Source organism: Phragmites australis, chromosome 3 (genome assembly GCF_958298935.1).
Source record: "Phragmites australis chromosome 3, lpPhrAust1.1, whole genome shotgun sequence".
Taxonomy (NCBI): Eukaryota; Viridiplantae; Streptophyta; class Magnoliopsida; order Poales; family Poaceae; genus Phragmites; species Phragmites australis.
Window position 1 is genome coordinate 39,112,823 of NC_084923.1, and position 17,410 is coordinate 39,130,232.

General features: G+C 39.1%; 1 long non-coding RNA gene across 24 annotated transcripts; it reads right to left on the bottom strand.

Moving 5' to 3' along the window:
• Positions 1–3,343: 3,343 nt before the first annotated feature.
• LOC133913024 (uncharacterized) lies at positions 3,344–14,920 on the bottom strand. Of its 24 annotated transcripts, none has more exons than XR_009908959.1 (9): positions 14,268–14,920; positions 13,733–13,811; positions 11,408–13,657; positions 11,180–11,309; positions 7,010–8,302; positions 6,667–6,932; positions 6,220–6,277; positions 4,029–6,112; positions 3,344–3,631 (listed from the first exon to the last, which is right to left on the bottom strand). It is a non-coding gene; the product is annotated as an uncharacterized LOC133913024 (long non-coding RNA). The 24 variants fall into 24 exon arrangements; XR_009908955.1 differs by having other exon boundaries at positions 6,361–6,932; XR_009908962.1 differs by having other exon boundaries at positions 4,029–4,395; positions 4,948–4,992; positions 5,161–6,932.
• Between the last annotated feature and the right edge of the window lie 2,490 nt (positions 14,921–17,410).

The window sequence follows — 17,410 nt, forward strand, 5'->3', positions numbered from 1 at the left end:
TCCACCATTCATAATCTATGTCAACAAGTCAAGGCACATGCTCCAGCAATCCGGTAGCCATTCAGCATCCTTCCCAGCGACATCAACATAGCGATCGCCAAATCCAATTTTAGTATATGACTGTCGTTCTGTGCTTGCTTGATCTTCCCGCTATTAATCCCCATTTTCTCAAACACAATCTGATGACGCGAAAAGTTGCCAAGCCAAACACACTGAGCACCTCGTGTGCAAATCGAACCGAAGCTCCTTGGAAAAACCAGAAGTTCTGGCCTCCCGATCTGAAGTTTAGGTCTGAGTGCTTATCGGGCAGCGCCGTCACCATCACACTGTGTTGTTGAGCCTTCGTCGTCACCCATACTCAGGAGGGACCCATCAAAACATAGATGGCCAGCGACTCGTCCTTAGCTGCAGAGATCAAGAACGAGAAGCAAAGTAAGTTGGAAAAGCGAATTAGGGCAAAAGGGATAAAAGAGATATAAAAGTAAATTGAATTGATTCAATTGGATGTTAGTCATCTTTAATCAGCCATGGCCCTTTATATTTACTAGTAATCGTGCATGTGTGACACGCACAAGCAATTGCACAACTATGATTTCTAAATTATGTAGACACATGTTATATTCTGACTTAACATAAATAAAGTAACCGAATATGACAATGCAAATTTTGAGAGCAAATCCTTGTGAAGTATAAGATAAACAAATAGCTCATTACAAGTAACAAAAATAGCACCATCAATTGAGGGAACGATGTGCTAGCTAGCAATAACCAAATATAGCGTATCTAACACTTTTTGTCATCACTTGCAGCCATGAACCAAACACATCTGAACCACTTGCACTACTATATAAACCTTCAAACAGCATTCATGTACCTCCCTTTCAGAGATTCGGTCGAATCCAATCTAGAGCCTCAGAACCCTGCATCTTCCAGTGAAAAGTTGCCACTTCCGATGCACCTGTAGCAATGTCAATGGTCTCAAATCGATGGGTCAAATCATATTGATGCACATACAAAGGCTCAGAGAAGTAGATATTCCTCTTGTACTTAGAGACGCTTGTTCCACTGAAGTTGTCACTGAAATATTTTGACATGAATAGTATCAGGTTGTCGATATTGTTCACCCTACCCCACTCTGGCCTTTGATCCAAGAGGTTGCACTTGTAGATCACACTACTATAGGCTAAGCATCATGCCCTATGGAACATGTTCTCCATGGCGCCGACCATGTGCAGCTCACCATTTGATTCCAGGTAGCTATGATGGCTGAGTTGTGTAGGTGGCGACAATGATTGCATCAACTTCACGGTCAGGATTTCACCGACGATATTGTTGCTATAGATGGATATCTATTTAGTGTAGTCGATTGCCATGAAGCTCTCTATGTAGTGTACAACAGAGTCCATATAGCATTCCAGGTACGTGTCGAGCAGTGTCCACGCACTGTCGACCCCAAAATGGCAGAACACAACCTCTGTGGACCTCGCGAGCATGTCCATGGATATGCACTTTCAAATGTTACAATCATGCAGCATGGAGAGCATGATCTCATTGAAGTTCACATGCCTCATCTTGTCTGGTGTGATGGCACTTACACCAACCACATTAACATAGTCATCATCAGGATGGAGCACCACTGACCGTCCACTTTAGACACGCAAGTCAAGGAGGATGCCACTGCGACTTGCTCATCGGCCAGCAGGAGCTCGATGCGGGCGCCAGTGGAGGGGTTCAGTATTGTCACAGACACATAATATAGTAGTTCTCATGCCAATTCGTTCAAAAGTCAATCAGGGCTAGCCACCCACACGACACCTTGTCATGCATGCCTAGGAGCAATAAGGAGAACGACTCATTCTCCGAAATGTCGTAGAAGGTGACATTGCTTGAGTTAGGGCCGAACGGGAGCAGTAGGAGTGGCATGAATATCACAAATGGCATGGCTTCATGCCATGGGAAAAGATGGATCGGAAGGAGGCCGCATAGTAGTCATAGGTGAGATACTTCCCGATGGTCTCGAGGAGCTCTAATGGGAGGCTAGAGCTCCAGTCCAGCCTCAATCTTCTTGGAGGAGCTGCTCAGCCGTCATGGATGCCATACAGCTCTCACGCAACAAACGGTGGCTAATAGAGTGCATAGTGTGTATGAAACAGAAAACAAACTAATTTATATCACTAAAATAGGATACTAACACTAATTTTGATCTTGATGATATTGCGATTATCCTCTTTGTGTGCTCACGATTATTTATAGCTTGAGAGTACTTCCTCTAATTTTGGAATGTGAAAATTACGCAATTAATTTGTTACAATGTACGCATTATCGTAAATTTAGCCGTATATCATATAGAAATTGACGTAAAAAAACACTTTGCATGCCTTCTGGTTTCTTTATCCTTGGTTCAGTTACCATTGAAATAATGATTCATTTATGTGGAAATGGAAATCACACATGCCCCAGCTTGCAAGGGTCGATTGCAAGCTGTATATAATAACTTGGCAAGGTTTTTGTACTGACGATTAGTATTGGCTAATTAATGAATTATTTCTTGGTCTATTTCACTTCAAAAGGATACCATAATAAAAGTGGACTAATAAAATGCTAGAGGATGGATATAGCCTTATTATTCGAAGGTGCCTAATGCATCCTGGTAACCATTCCAAGCTCATCAGGATCGTTGTGGTACATTTGCTTTACTCTATGAAATTACCTGAAATAATCATAAACAATTTGGCGGGTTGAAGCTCTTATTCATGCATTTGAGAAAGACCATGTTCTGTAGCAAACATTAAAGGGCCTAATAAGTCCAGTACATGTATCTCACACATGTCGGTAAAAAAAAACATTAGATACATGAAGTGTGCACTCACACACCATGACACCAAGCACAAATGTAGAAAATAGGCTCATGTTTAAAAAAAGGCAAAGAAAGACCAATTGTACCTGCTTGGATCTACGAGGGACATAGGGTAGGAAGGAGCACTACAACACGGTAGACAATTAGAGATCAGCTTTTTAGCTAAAAAATAGCAAAAGTAGCCTCAAATGATATAATGAGACTAATAGGGTCTATCTTGGATACCCTTGCCTCAAAAGGGGTCTTTTGAGGTAACCATATGAAGTTAGCCTCAAAATGAGTGAATTGAGACTGACAAAGCAGCCTCAAATCCTCATTGAGCACACAGCTTGCCACAATGCACTATAGTGTACTGAGGCTATATCTTGCAGCCTTAAACACATTTTGAGACAACCAAGGTTGCCACAAAATATAAGATACAAAAAGAATTAGTATTATTTTCTATTGCACACATTATCCTTAACAATCCGTAAAATAACGCAAATATGAATAATAGAAATGGTTCCATATACCATCCATGCATAATAAGGTGTGATATACATTGATAATCCATTCACAAAAGATGTATCATAAAGTGATCATCCACACATGCCCTAGATTGTGCCCTAAACCAATCATATAACCACAAAAGGAAGCATTTAGAGTTTAACATATCATCATCTATACACTAAATATGACATTGTCAATCATGTATACAAAAGTTGTATCCAACGGAAGCATTGCAACAATCGCATCATACATCTTAGACATCTTTTGCTAGATAAAGTTGACCACCTGTGATTTAAATTTTGAAGTTAGATTAGAGCTATAGGTCAAATAAATTAAATTTAAGACAAAGAAAAAACTCTTAGCGCCAAAGATAGCATGCCCTTCTCTTTCATGCAAAACAATTCTACTAAAAACTGGAAATAAGGAATAATATCGATGACTCATATAACTCAACTATAAACACTAGATTGTACATTCTTATAATTGCAGAAATAACTTGTTTGTTACATCTACATTTTTACAGTGAATAGATTAAAAACATCTATTGTTAGTGTCCCATGCTTATATAGGATAAATAGAACTAGCACTCTATGAGAAAAAAAGAGAGATCAATGCACAAGTATTTTCATGTCTTGTTGTATCTACTAACTTATAAAGTATTTTATGACAAAGTTATTTATACCTATCTTTATGACTTAACCAGATAGCTTTGGTGAAACTTCTTGAACCTGAAAATGTTTAGTTAGCCTTTTAGAACTTATATGAAACAAGAAAATATAACAAATAAAAAGAAGAAAACTACAAAAATATACCAACTAGGAAGGCCATGGAATGGAATGACCAATAGCATCACCAATATGCTTCATATTTTTGTGTGGGCAGAACAATTCAGCATCTCAACATAGTGCACTATATATTACAACTTTGTAGCATTGACTACCAAGCTTTACACCTCCAACCATCTCTAATGGGTCTTTGCCCTCGACAGTTGCTTTTGTAGCACGACTATAAGGCCGAGTGGTCCCCTAAAGAAACACCTCCTTTCCAACCTATTTGTTATGTGAACAAATTAGGTTTCAGAAAGTCTATGACTTGACTTTGCAAAAAATCATATTAACCAAGAGCTCTGGAGTGTATGAAGGAATGCGAACATAGTTTATCAAAATGACACATCACACAAACAAACCTGAATAGTTCCATCTGTTGTTCTAATTATAACTTTAGATTGTCTAGTAGTTCCCTTAGTACTTGTCATAGCTCCCAAAAGAACTCTCCACCAATCTTTGCTGCTTTGCTGTAAATTTGATTAATCTAGTCCATTTGTATACCGTGGTGCACATTGCTGGTGATATTGACTTCTTTTCCATCTTATGAATAATCAGTGCATGATAACAATTTATTTAGAATTTTTCAAGCACTGAAATTATAAATAAGGCTGGCTGTAGCATGTTAACAATGCAAATTTCATTTATAGGTAGATAATATACACATATATCTTATCTGCATGAAGCAATTGAAAAATCCACATAACATTTCTTCTACAAATGCTAAGAAATCAAGGAATAAATTTAGTACACCATTTATATTGTATCATAATATACCTGATATACTAACTTACCACCAGCTGGCTGCATATCTTTAGGCACCTGAAATTAAAATGATCACATAAAATTCCAGGCATATATTGCATATAACTTAAAATATTTAGATGTGTACAGGTAGACTAGCAAGTGAAAACCAAAGCTAAGGTAAACAACTTTGGAAGTTGGACACTCCAATTCTGCTCTTAATTAGATTAAGAATATTGAGCATACCTCAACATGTGTTGTTGCAGCATAGGTTTTAGAGTGTTTATGTCCTTTGGAGCTTGTTGTACCTTTTGTAGGATGCTCTCCACCAATCCTTGTAGGCATCTTGCGGTTATGATACCTCACATTCTTTTGTACCATCCGTTGCGCATTATGCCTTGGATTAACAATCCTTCTCATTGAATCTTACAAGTTTAAAGCTTATGTAACATTTGAATAAAAAAGAGAAGGGTTCATTTGATCTGACCTGATGATGTTTTGATACTGGAACAGTTCTTGGTTGTAGCTATATTAAGATAAATGAGTATAATCTAAGAGTAGCATTAACGTATATATCATAAAGCATTTAAAGTAAAATACAGTTTAAAGTATTTACTTCTATGTTATTTGAAGCTGATGAGTTTGTTCGCTTCTCAATTGGCATGCTTCCATTCTCTGATGGAGAAGGAGTCATCAGAGCTTTAAATTTTGTGAATCTCTCAGCAATTAGTTGCTATATTCGTTCTTCCATTTATTCTTCTAGCTACTGCAATCCCTCCTTCAAAACCTGATTTTCCTTTTCTGCCTTGTGCCTTCCCTCTCTTTCTAATTGTAGACTTGTAGCTGCTGATGGTTTAGTTCTTGCCATGTGAAGGCTGGAAGGTGTAGGGCCCGTACCTATACCAGTAACTCCTCCTCTATTTTCCTTTCCAATAAATGCACTAAGAAAGTCTCCTTCCTATAAAGGATTATCTACAAAGTCTGGTTCCTGTCTGTATTTTTCACCTATTTGAGCCTACCCAATAAAAAAAATAGAGGCCATTACAGTTAGAGTAACTTGATATGTCCCTTTTCATGATGGTGAAATAATTTTTCTTACAAGTGTTTGTTCACAGGCGAGTTGTGGTGTGCTGTCCTTACGAGTATAAACAACTTTATAAACTTTTGCACGTCTAACCTTTCTCCCCTTCTTTTTCTCCTATCATCGGATGAATATAAAAAGAATTATTTCTGGTCAAACAATAAACTCAACTAAAGTTTTAAGTCTAACCAGGTTATGGTGAACATTTGCTAAGCTTGGTGTACCTATGGTATGTACTGCAGTCATTTTTGCACGATTTGCTTTCCCACGCTCACTGCGTGCCTAGCAATCAAACATAAGTTATATCAATAGCATGTATTAAAATTAGAACAATAAATGAAATATCCTTCATTTTTTATGTATACTTATTTGGCTTTTATTAGTTCTCCAAAAAGCAATTAGCCACTTCCAATCAGGTTCTGAAACTCTTGAATCACGTTTCAGCAGGAGCTCATGATCACTCAACTCAAGATCAAAGTACTTAGTCTTTAGTCTATTTTTGAAGTCCTTTCATTTCTTGTGAGCTGATTTCATGACATGATCCTTCAAACATTCATCTAGGTCAAAATACCTCTAAAGAAACAAAGATGTGATTATCTTTAAACTTTGACATAGAACCGCATGTCCTAATATTATAGAAATATAGAAAATACTGATGTAGAGAATTATACCTTGACACCAATCCAAACATCTTCCTTATACTTTACACTAGTCGAATTGTCATAAGCCATAGAGAGAACTTTTCCTTTCACAAGTGTACCAATTAGATTTGATAACTTTGGCACTTTGGCACCAATAGGTTAAAAGTAGTTGTTGTAATCAATTTTTATCTTCTCATGGATTTCATCATCATCTGGCTAGAAAGACCCCATCCTTGTGCAGCCCCTTCTTCTTTTTAGTGCTGCTAACACTTCTTCACGATCATTATATTCATGACCTACAAAATAAAACAATAAATTACGTCTCCACTTATCAAAACTTCAAGGAAAATAAAAGAGTTAATTCAGAAATTACTTATTTTGAGATCATCTTCCTCAATTAATGGGTTCAACTCATCTTATTGATTTGATGAGTTCTCCTCATCTTCCTCACAGTACACAGGATCATCTTCCTCATCTGATAGGTTCAACTCATCTTCCTCATTGTGTACAAGTTGACCTGGCTCATTTGGTACAACATGCTTCACTCATTTTGGCTTCCTTGATAACTCTGCTGCAATTTCAGCCAGCCGGTGTTTTTTAAGAACTTCACTATTTTCATCTATACGCCTCCTACGTACAAGCTCGTAATAATTTTCTAGCGGCATTTCTTCTCTTCTTTGTGCCTATTCCATTGTTTTTCCTACTTTAACAAGAATGAATAATGAATTAAGACACTAAAATAAGGACACACAATTGAATCAACAAAACTAAAAAATATATAAAAGTAGGGCATCATAAGTATTCAACCATACCGCTGACACCCAATAGTCAAATCAATAGTTACTCCATTTGTCTTTCCTAGTGAGACAATCATTGACACAATCAACACCAATGTCAACATTTATGTTCAGCTCACGTGTTTGGTCTTTTTGCTGATATAAGTCCTCTTCATTTTCACAATCTTTCATACCCATATCATAGAAGTCCCTTGGTTTTGATTGTACAACCGCATGCCAATCATGATCTATAGGATCTCGAACATAATACACCTATGTAGCTTGTGATGCTAAGATGAAAGGTTCATCAATCAAACTATTTGTATTATTATATAAGTAGTTGAATTTCGCAAGTGTAACCCAATATTTATCTTTCTTAACACCTCTGTCCCGTGAAAGATTGATCCAATCATATTTGAATAACACAATTCTTCCTTTCCCACTGTAATTTAATTCAATTATGTCTGTAATGCTACCATAATATGCAGCACTGAATATGACAGGGTTTTGATCCTTCACGCTAGAGAAACTACAAATCTCAGGAACAACAACCAACCCACTACTTTGAATTGATTTCCTTTCATCACACAACTTTGTGCGAAACTTATATCCATTTATAAGATAGTTGGTGTATGCAATCACATGCATATCAGGACCTTTTGCCGAAGTCTGAATTTCTTGAAATAGAACTGCTCCTTTGGACAATAAATCATGGATCTATTATTGGCACAATAGATTTAATGCTATGGAACCAAAATGTTTACAAAGTTTCTACAAAGGTAATATCCCTTATATGTCTCTTAAACGAGTCATGGAACGTCTCATGGTGTACACATTCAATATCTCTTGGTCTTCGTAACCCGCTCAATGAAATATATTCACGGTGCTTTCTACATATCATTCAATAAATATATGGTTATATTAGTGAAATAATATGTGCCTACACCAACATAGGAAATGAATACATGGTTTGCAACATACTCAAGGTAGGGGGCAATCTGGTCATAGTTAAATAGCACATATCTATGGGTTTGAATGCAAGAGTTGTAATCCATGGTGATAGAACACCTACCATGCAGATGTCAACCAATTTTACTTAAATAGTAGGGCTTATCACTCAAGGTATAGTTGTTATCATCACCATGTTGACTACGACGATTAAACTGAGTCAAAAAACCATGTAGAAAATGGTAACAAAATGTTAGACTTTCATCAAAAACAATATTCTCTGCAATTGACCTTCTAGATGGCTCCTAGTACGAACATATGATTTCAGCCTCATCCAGAACCTATATGAAAATAAGATTTAAGGTATGTCATGATCTGAGCCACTAGCAGGATTGGAGATGGAAACAAACAATTAGTTGTTTATCTTTCTATGGGATACATGTTTTGCAACTGTATTGGGCCAGCAAGCCTTATTTCACATGGAAGATGGACTAGCAAATGGACCATGACATCAAAAGAAGATGGAGGAAAAATCTTCTTAAGAAGACAATATGTTTCAGCAATTTCATACTCTAGCTTCTCCATTTCACTAATGCGAATCACAGAAGAAAATATTTGTTGAAAAAAGTTAGACGAATCAATGCTAGACAAACATTCTAAGGCAAAATTCTTCTTATGGCCAATGGAAGCAAATATTGCAGAATAATATGGTTGTCATGAGTTTTCAATCCAATTAATCTTCTCTTTAACATAGACCTTATTAGATATGTTGGATGCATAACCATTAGAAAATTTGACATCTTTTAGAACTTAACAAAACAAATTCTTCTCTTCAGCGCTTAGTGAGAAGGATGCTGCAGGCAAATATAATTTAGTACCTTGTGGAACTGGGTGCAAATCAGGTTTTATACCCAACCTTTGAAGGTCTAAACGGGAGTTAAGATTATCCTTAGACTTGTGGTCAATGTTCAACAGAGTGTTAATTATGTTATCACAGACATTCTTTTCAATATGCATTGCATCCACGTTGTGTCGAAGTAAAAGATGGTCCCAATAGGGCAATCTGAAAAAGCAACTTCTCTTCTTCCAAATAACCTTTCCATTACCATCCTCGGCATCACCCTCTCTATTATTGCTTTTCCTTTTCTTCTTTAGATTTTTCCCAAAAACTACATTTAGGTCCTTCTTTTGAGATGTCATGTCCAGATGGTAAAATAGGTGCCTCTCCAAGCTCTATAGTTCTATCAAAAGATTTTTCATCATGTCGAAAACTATGATTTTGGGGCAGGAACCTACGGTGTCTCAAATAGCAAGTCTTCCAACCCTTTTTTAATAAAGAGAACAAGTATGTGAGTGACAGTGAGGACAAGCAGATTTCCCTGAAGCAAGGTGACTTGACACATAGCCAAGGCCAGGGTAATCTGTAATGGTAAAAAGAATAGTTGCCCGTAGTTGAAACCACTCCCCACAAGAAGCATCAAATGTCTTCACGCCTTCATCAAAGACCTCAAGAAGTTCATCCACTAATGGTTCAAAATACACATCAATATTGTTTCCAGGTTGTGTGGACCTTGGAATAAGTAGAGACACTATAAAATTGTGTTGTTTCATACATAACCATGGTGGCAGATTGTATGAAATCAAAATGTCAAGCCATGTGTTGTGACTAACTGACATGTTTCCAAAAGGATTGAAGCCATCTGTAGCTAATCCAAGCCTAATATTACGACTATCTACACCAATTTTTGAGAATGCGTGGTCTAAATTTTTCCAAAATGGAGAGTCTGTAGGATGTCGTAACAAGCCATCTTTAGTGCGGCCATCGGCATGCTAACGCATGTCAGAGGATGTTTTTGTTGACATAAATAACCTTTGTAGCCTTTTCTGCAAAGCAAAGTGGTGGAGAACTTTTCGAGGGACCTTATGCACATGTTTTCCATCAATCCCCACACTTTCTATCTTTCATCTAGAGGTCTTACATATTGGATAAGACTGGGCATCCTCATACTATTTTCTAAATAATATGCAATCATTTATACACGCATCAATATTATTGTACCTCAATCCTAGTGCTTTAACAATTTTAGTAGTAGCATGAAAGTTGTTTGTCAATTGTACTTCCATTGAGAAGGCTTCTTTGAGTAGCATTAGGAATTGATCAAAACTATTATTGCTTCACCTATTAAGGAATTTTGGATGAAGCAATTTTATAATAAACTGAAGTTTGGACAACTTGCTAAACCAACAAACTGGTGAAACCTAAGACCATCCTTTAACATTGCATCTATATCATCAATTTGTTCTTGATATTTTTGAGGCTCCATGCAAACATTAGTTCTTGATAAAAATGAACCCTCTCAATGATATGACCATACACCATACCTTTCATGAATCCCTCACATATTAGGTGTTCACGAATTAATTCTGCATCAAGCCAATGGCAGTTCGAACAATTCTTGCAACGGCAGAAATTTTGTTATCTTGTGCAGAATGAGTGAAAGCAAACTGAATGAATTGTGCCAAGCCTTTTTGATACTCATCTGACCACCTATTATGGTTGTGAGGATCTTAAAGTTAAAAAATGCTTTGTAATGCAATTCCTCTCATACAATGGTACTAAAATAACTTATGACACAATATTTTACCTAGATCTTTTCATCCAACTTTTATCCATGGCAATTATGGACTATAGTAGTAACCTATACAAAATATGCATTCAATCTATACATCAAGAACTTTTGCGATTAATCTATTCAACAATGCAAAATCACAACATCCATACATAAGAAAGAAACTGATTTGGAGTAAAAAAATGTTACCTTTTGTATAGGTGGAAGGTTGCTGTTGCACATGCAATTTTAGAAGCAGCAAGAACTTCAGAACATGACACTTAGAATATCTATGTAGAAACCAGTTGCACATCAATCTTCCAAGTCCAATCACTCGCAGCTTATACAAGAGACAAGAAATCATGTAAATGGCCGTAAGAGCCCCCTATTAGTTTCCAAGCCAGCCCTTAAACAAAAAAAATAGCAGATTTTTTTTACCAATAAACCAATCGATGCTAGGGTGGTTGGTTGCTTTTGGAGATCTGGTGGCGAGAGATAGGGGAGGAGGTGGAAGAAGGTGTTGGTCGGCCTTGGATCTTGCTAGAGGCATCCTTAGAGCTTTCTGCAATTGGTGGATCTAGAAGTTATGGTGGGGAACTGAAGGAGGAGGCATGAGATAGATGGGGGTAGCAAAACTGGATCGTAGGGATAGAGGATTACTGGTTTGGGTGAGCAGCAGCATGGATGGGTGGAGGAGATGGTGGGCTTTGGGGCAGCAGTGTAGATGGGTGGAAGAGATGGTGGCCTGGGAGCAGCAGCACTGGATTGCTGGAGATTGGAGGTGGAGGTGGTGTCTTGGGTGTGGGCAGCAGGCTAGCAGCCTCAGATGAGTGGACAAGCAAGGTGTTTTCATGTAAAAAGATAAGGTTGAGGGTGAGGAAGCAAGAGGATAATTTCTATCACCACCTGTGCATGCTTGTTTCTCGCGAATATTTTCTCATGAACTTCACTCCATGCCTAATTTTTCTAAGCGAGAAATGAAATGAGCTAAAAGAGGAGTGCGAGGAAATAAAAAAAGGACGTGTATTATCTGCCTCAAAAGAGTACTTGAGGCTGCCTCAGAAGAGCATCAAGTCAAAGATATACTAAGGCAAACATTGTCAGCCTCACCATAATATTTTGAGGCTAATAGATCTGCCTCAAGGGTTTTTTTGAGGCAAACAAGGCAAATTTGTTTTCCTCTAAAATCTGCCTCTAATTCTCTACCGTGGTGTAGTGGAGCCAGTGAAGAGAAAAGTACCGCAACTGGGAAAGCAACCCTAAGCTGCATGATGACAACAACAATTAGTGTCTTCCATAGCCAAACCGTCAGCATCATTGGACGAATATGTATTTTTTATAGAATAGAAATGCACTAAGGATGAAAAATTGGAAAACTGGAAAGGAAAAATACTACTTCATATTTCAGAGCGCTGAGAATCTTCCTTTCATCCCTCTCATTTTGCCCGTGCAATACATATTCATTTCCATCGCTCTATCCCAAAATGACACGATGACAACCTTAGCAGAAAGACTCTTGACACCTAAATTTTTCCTTGTGTTCCCTACTATCATCACCTTCGCTATCAATCCAAACTGTACTGTGGCTTCTATTTTTCAGAAAATAGTTGCCCACCTCGATTAAAGCCCAATATATCAAGGCAAGCAGGGAATGAACGGTAGCAACTGCTCACACTACTGCACGGTCTGACATGAGGGGTATATATTGAAAACTAAATCAAAGATAATTTAATTGGTGAAATGAAGCTTACAAGAATGTGATGAATTGTAGATAGATTGGAAAATACAGCATAAAGAGACCGATGCTGAGACCAGATCAATTGACATTCCCTGATACTTACATTCAGCTTTGCAGGATATGACTGAGCTATGCTTCCCAATGTAGATATATTGAAGTTGTTTGTTCTTCCATCTTGGCTCAACATTCTTGTAAAATTCTTGAACTTACTTGGTGCAATTGGGAACCTACTGTTATTTTTAAAGTTATTATCACTTGCCATTTTAAGCGGGAGCCGTTTTTTATCACTTGCCCAAGGTATACAAAAGGCCATAATAGATATATTCGGTCCCCTGTACCTGAGGCTGTTTCACCTGTGCTCTTTGATGTTTCACCAGATTGTGCAGTTGAGCTAGCACCACCACTTATCCTCTTTTTATCACTTGTCAAATTAGAACACTGCAACAATACATTGAAATATCCCTAATATGTAGACAGGCTGCAGTTAGCGCTGCGCATCCCAAAAGCTCCCCATTTTCACACCCTCAAAGTTAATACTTGCCATCCAGTAGTATTATATCACTCAAACATTTCATCAAACACATGGCATGCATGTGAAAATGTTATGAAATATTTGTGGTTTGACATGGCTGCATTATATAGGAAAAGAACCTGACTTAAATTCACAAATTTACACATCAATTGGAGAAAGTTAATAGTCATTTACCAATAGAAATTCTAACACACGTGCAGATGGAAAGGCGGAGCTGTGAGGAAGGAGGGGCCGCTTCAGTTTGCTTGGGCCCTGGCCGCAAGAGAATAACATCCAAACGGAAATGCATCTGTGCAAGCAAGGAGCAGTTTTAAGCAAACCTTTGAAATTGAGGAATGATCTGCGCACTGCTGAATTCGCTGGCTCGAACTCTACCACGACACAAAGCCCTCCACCCCTCGCGCCTTTCATGCCAAATCTGCTGAATCAAGTAAATGAGAATGCTAAGACGCTTTCACGCGCGCCGCCGAGGACATAATGAACCATGACTCACCTAGATGCAAGGAGCAAAAAAGGGACGAAACCGATTGGATCAAATCAGAAATCAGCACTACTGTCCCCAGTGATTCAACCTGCAAAAAAACAAACAAACGTAACAATTCGACCTATCGTAACAATTACACATGTTCAGAAAGAGGCTAAGTGCATAAAATCAATGTACAGAAACATTATAATGACTGACTAACCTGTATATTATGTAAAAGCTAGGTGCAAGCTAGGAGAAAATACACATGTTCAGAAGCAACGAAAGTTGGTAAATTATGTGAGATGTGAATACTCATGTCATGCAGATGCAATCATGCAATGAAACAATCAGTTGCGCAGAAACAAGGAAAGGCAGTTAGCCAAAGCATAGAACTGCCATTTGCTACGATCTTAGTCACCCCGCATCCTTGTGTATTAAAGATGGGAAGGTGAATTACTTGAACAATAGTCTAGTAGAACGAAATTCAACATGTATCTTAATTTTTGTTTCCCGTTTCCCCTGGATTGGTGGTTAGATGAAGCGAGAAGGGAACTCAACCAACCTAATGGCTGTTGGGCACAGAGAAGGGCGCCGTGCCTCTAGCGAGCATGCCCACCTCCGACGCCTCGAAGTGCTGCAAAGACGACCAAATGACCTAGGTAAGCCGGGAGGAGAGGTGGGAGATGAATCGGTTCTCAGCGGCGGCGTAGGATACGTTGAGGGTGAGGAGCAGCCTGAGGCGCTTGTCAGCGCGGTAGGCCCCCATGAGCTGCTGGCGTAGAGGCGGCGGAGCAGCCTGCGCCGTAGACGTTTGGTCGCCTCATCCTGCTCCCTGTTCCGATCGGGAGGTCTCCGGGTCATTGGCGGCGGGCTCCTCCCTGGTCGACGGCGGACCCATCGGGGTAGGGTTGGGTTGGGAGCGAAGTGAATTGGGAATTGAGGAATTGGGAAGGAGTGGAACGTCTACCAATCGTCGGGCACCACCGTCGCCGACCCCAGCGGCACGGCCAGGAGCACGGCGCCGGAAACAAATTCCATGTCGTTCTCCGTGGGGAGCCCTGTCACGTAGCGCTTCAGGATCACACGCCGGTTCGGTGCCTCCTGCGCCTCATCGGGTACTACCGTCGACGCCATCACTCTGCCCTCAGCGGTGGCGGTGGTGGTGGCGATGGCACGCGGAGTGGAGGCGGTGGTGGAGATGGGTTTTTTTTTTTTCTTTCATGACCCCTCGGTTTTCTAAGTCCGGTTTTTTACCCATGGACACTATCCCATTTTTACAAAATGCGAGGGAGCGAGGGAAGCGTTGGATTGGGTCTCTTTGGGTTGGATGGGGTGCTCGACATCAACAGCATTCACACTTTTATAGTTTAGATAGGGAGGGATGATCTTGTCATGTTTTGAGTTGGAATATATCAAAACTTCGATTTAAATCTGACTCGGTATCTTTATGAAATCTCGGATCCAACTTGAACCGGAAGTTCTGGTTCTTGATCGGAAATTCCGGTCATACCAGAATATCCGATTCCTTGGAATGAGGTTCTTGGGTTAGACAAAAAAAAAATTTAACCGGAAGTTTTGATCCAAAACCGGATATTTCGATAAAACTTTAACCGGAACTTCCAATCCAAAACCGGATGTTCCGATCTGTTGAATTTCCTAGCTCAGAAATTCTTTATTCTATACCAATTTTGGTCATCAACACAATATCCAGATAAACTGAACAACTGGTGCTAGTGTGTTTCAGATCGTTCCTGCCTTCACTCCAACGTCTATCCTAACCTGCTCGTTCTTACATAGAGCATTTCCAGAGAAAATGAGAGGTCCTAGTGTAGAAACAAAAAGACGGCTAGAGAGGGTAAATATGACCTCATAAAATTCTTGGATGACCTATCCTAATCTTTTCATCCAACGCATCTCAAATCAACACGTGGAAGCAACAAAACCGAAAAAAATAAAACACAACAAAAATTTCTAAAAAAAGCATGGCACTCATTGATGAATATGAACTCTAGATTCCACAGAAATCAATTCCAAGAGTTATAGCCATAAAAAGCGTACCACTTGATTCACTTAGATTAGAAGAAATAAGCACCACGTGAAGAAAGTCTCCAAGTTAATGATCTAGAGGCAAGAAATAGTTTAAGATCAAATCATAGATGATTTTTATCCTTTAGCTACAAGAAAAATAACTCTAACGTGAAGGAAAAATTCAGCTCTTCAACAAAAATGAAAATCACAACAAAAAATAGAAAGACTTGCAAGTTTGCAAGGGAAACCAATAGAGAGAAACTAAAATAAGATGAACACAAGCACAAGAGGAAACATAAATTTCATTTCTTGCCGAGCCCTATTTTTGACAGAATACAAAGTATTTTTGCTTTAAAAAAGCTCTCACCTAACACAAAAGTTAATCTCTCATCTTTCTCTCATCCAAAACCCTAGCACACAATCTCAAATGACGGGCCCAAAAGGGCTCAACCAACGCTCCCCTAAGTTTTCTAAATTGTTCCCAAAATGCTCTTCTCTTCCAATAAACTCCTACCTCCCACTAAGGACATTTTCATCCATCTTTTTCCTCGTCCATCGAACGGTCGTGACGTCTTCATGACTTAACTTCATCTCGACACAAGCATCACGATTATTCCATGTGCACTTCACACTTCTCCACGGTTTTAAGGTCAAATCGCGAAACGGCCTCGCACGCTTTTCAAAGAGTGACTCACCGTCACTTACTTACACCTTAAGCAAGCCAACCGATGTCAACACGTGTACTCCATCTTGTGATCTTGACCGTCGGCAAGTATCTCCTGCTCCCGATCCCTTGGGCCTCCACCAGCATCCCTTTCGCTTGACTTTTTTAATATACCGTCTTCATCCACCATCTCATGCCTTACTTGCCCTCCACGTATATAGCTAGGATCACCTTTGACTCCACCTAGCCTCCTTGATCGTCCTACTTGCACTCCGCTTAGCCCTGATCATACCGCCACCAACTGTCAAGTTGCATCCATCACTTACACATGACAAGACGAGCACACACGTTTCTCTAATTCCATCTCCAATTAGTCAAACTCACAAATCTCTGTTGAAAAGCTCATCACACAGAAAACATGAACACCGAATGATCTGGTGTACACTCCTTCTGAGCACCGGACAATCTCCTAGAAAAAGCTTTGGTGATGCCTCTGGTGTACACAAACGCCCATCACCAAATCATCCGGTGTGTACAATCACACCAGACAACCATTTTGTACCATCTCCTAGAAAATGCTCCAGTGAAACATTCGGTGTGCACACTATCAGGCACCAGACCATCCGTTGTGTACAAAGTCATTCCTTTGAATAACTTATCATCCTAGAAAATAGTCTAGTGCTCTCATCTACTCATCACCGAACCATCCGGTGTTCAATTTCTTTCTGGCACCATGAAACACATCTCCTGAAAACTGGTCTGGTGTACTCCTCACTTGAACACTGGACCATCCAGTGTACACTTCTATATTTGTCTTTTACTTGAAATACTCTGGCATGAAAACCTTTTGAACACCAGACCATCCAGTATATTCACCTCACTAAACACTAGACCATTCGGTGAGTGCTATTTTTCCCAAATTCAGAGACAAAATCACCAATTCAATTCTTCTCTCCAACTTTGCTTAGTCACAATCAAAATCATGCATCAAGAAGCTCATCCAAATAAAACTC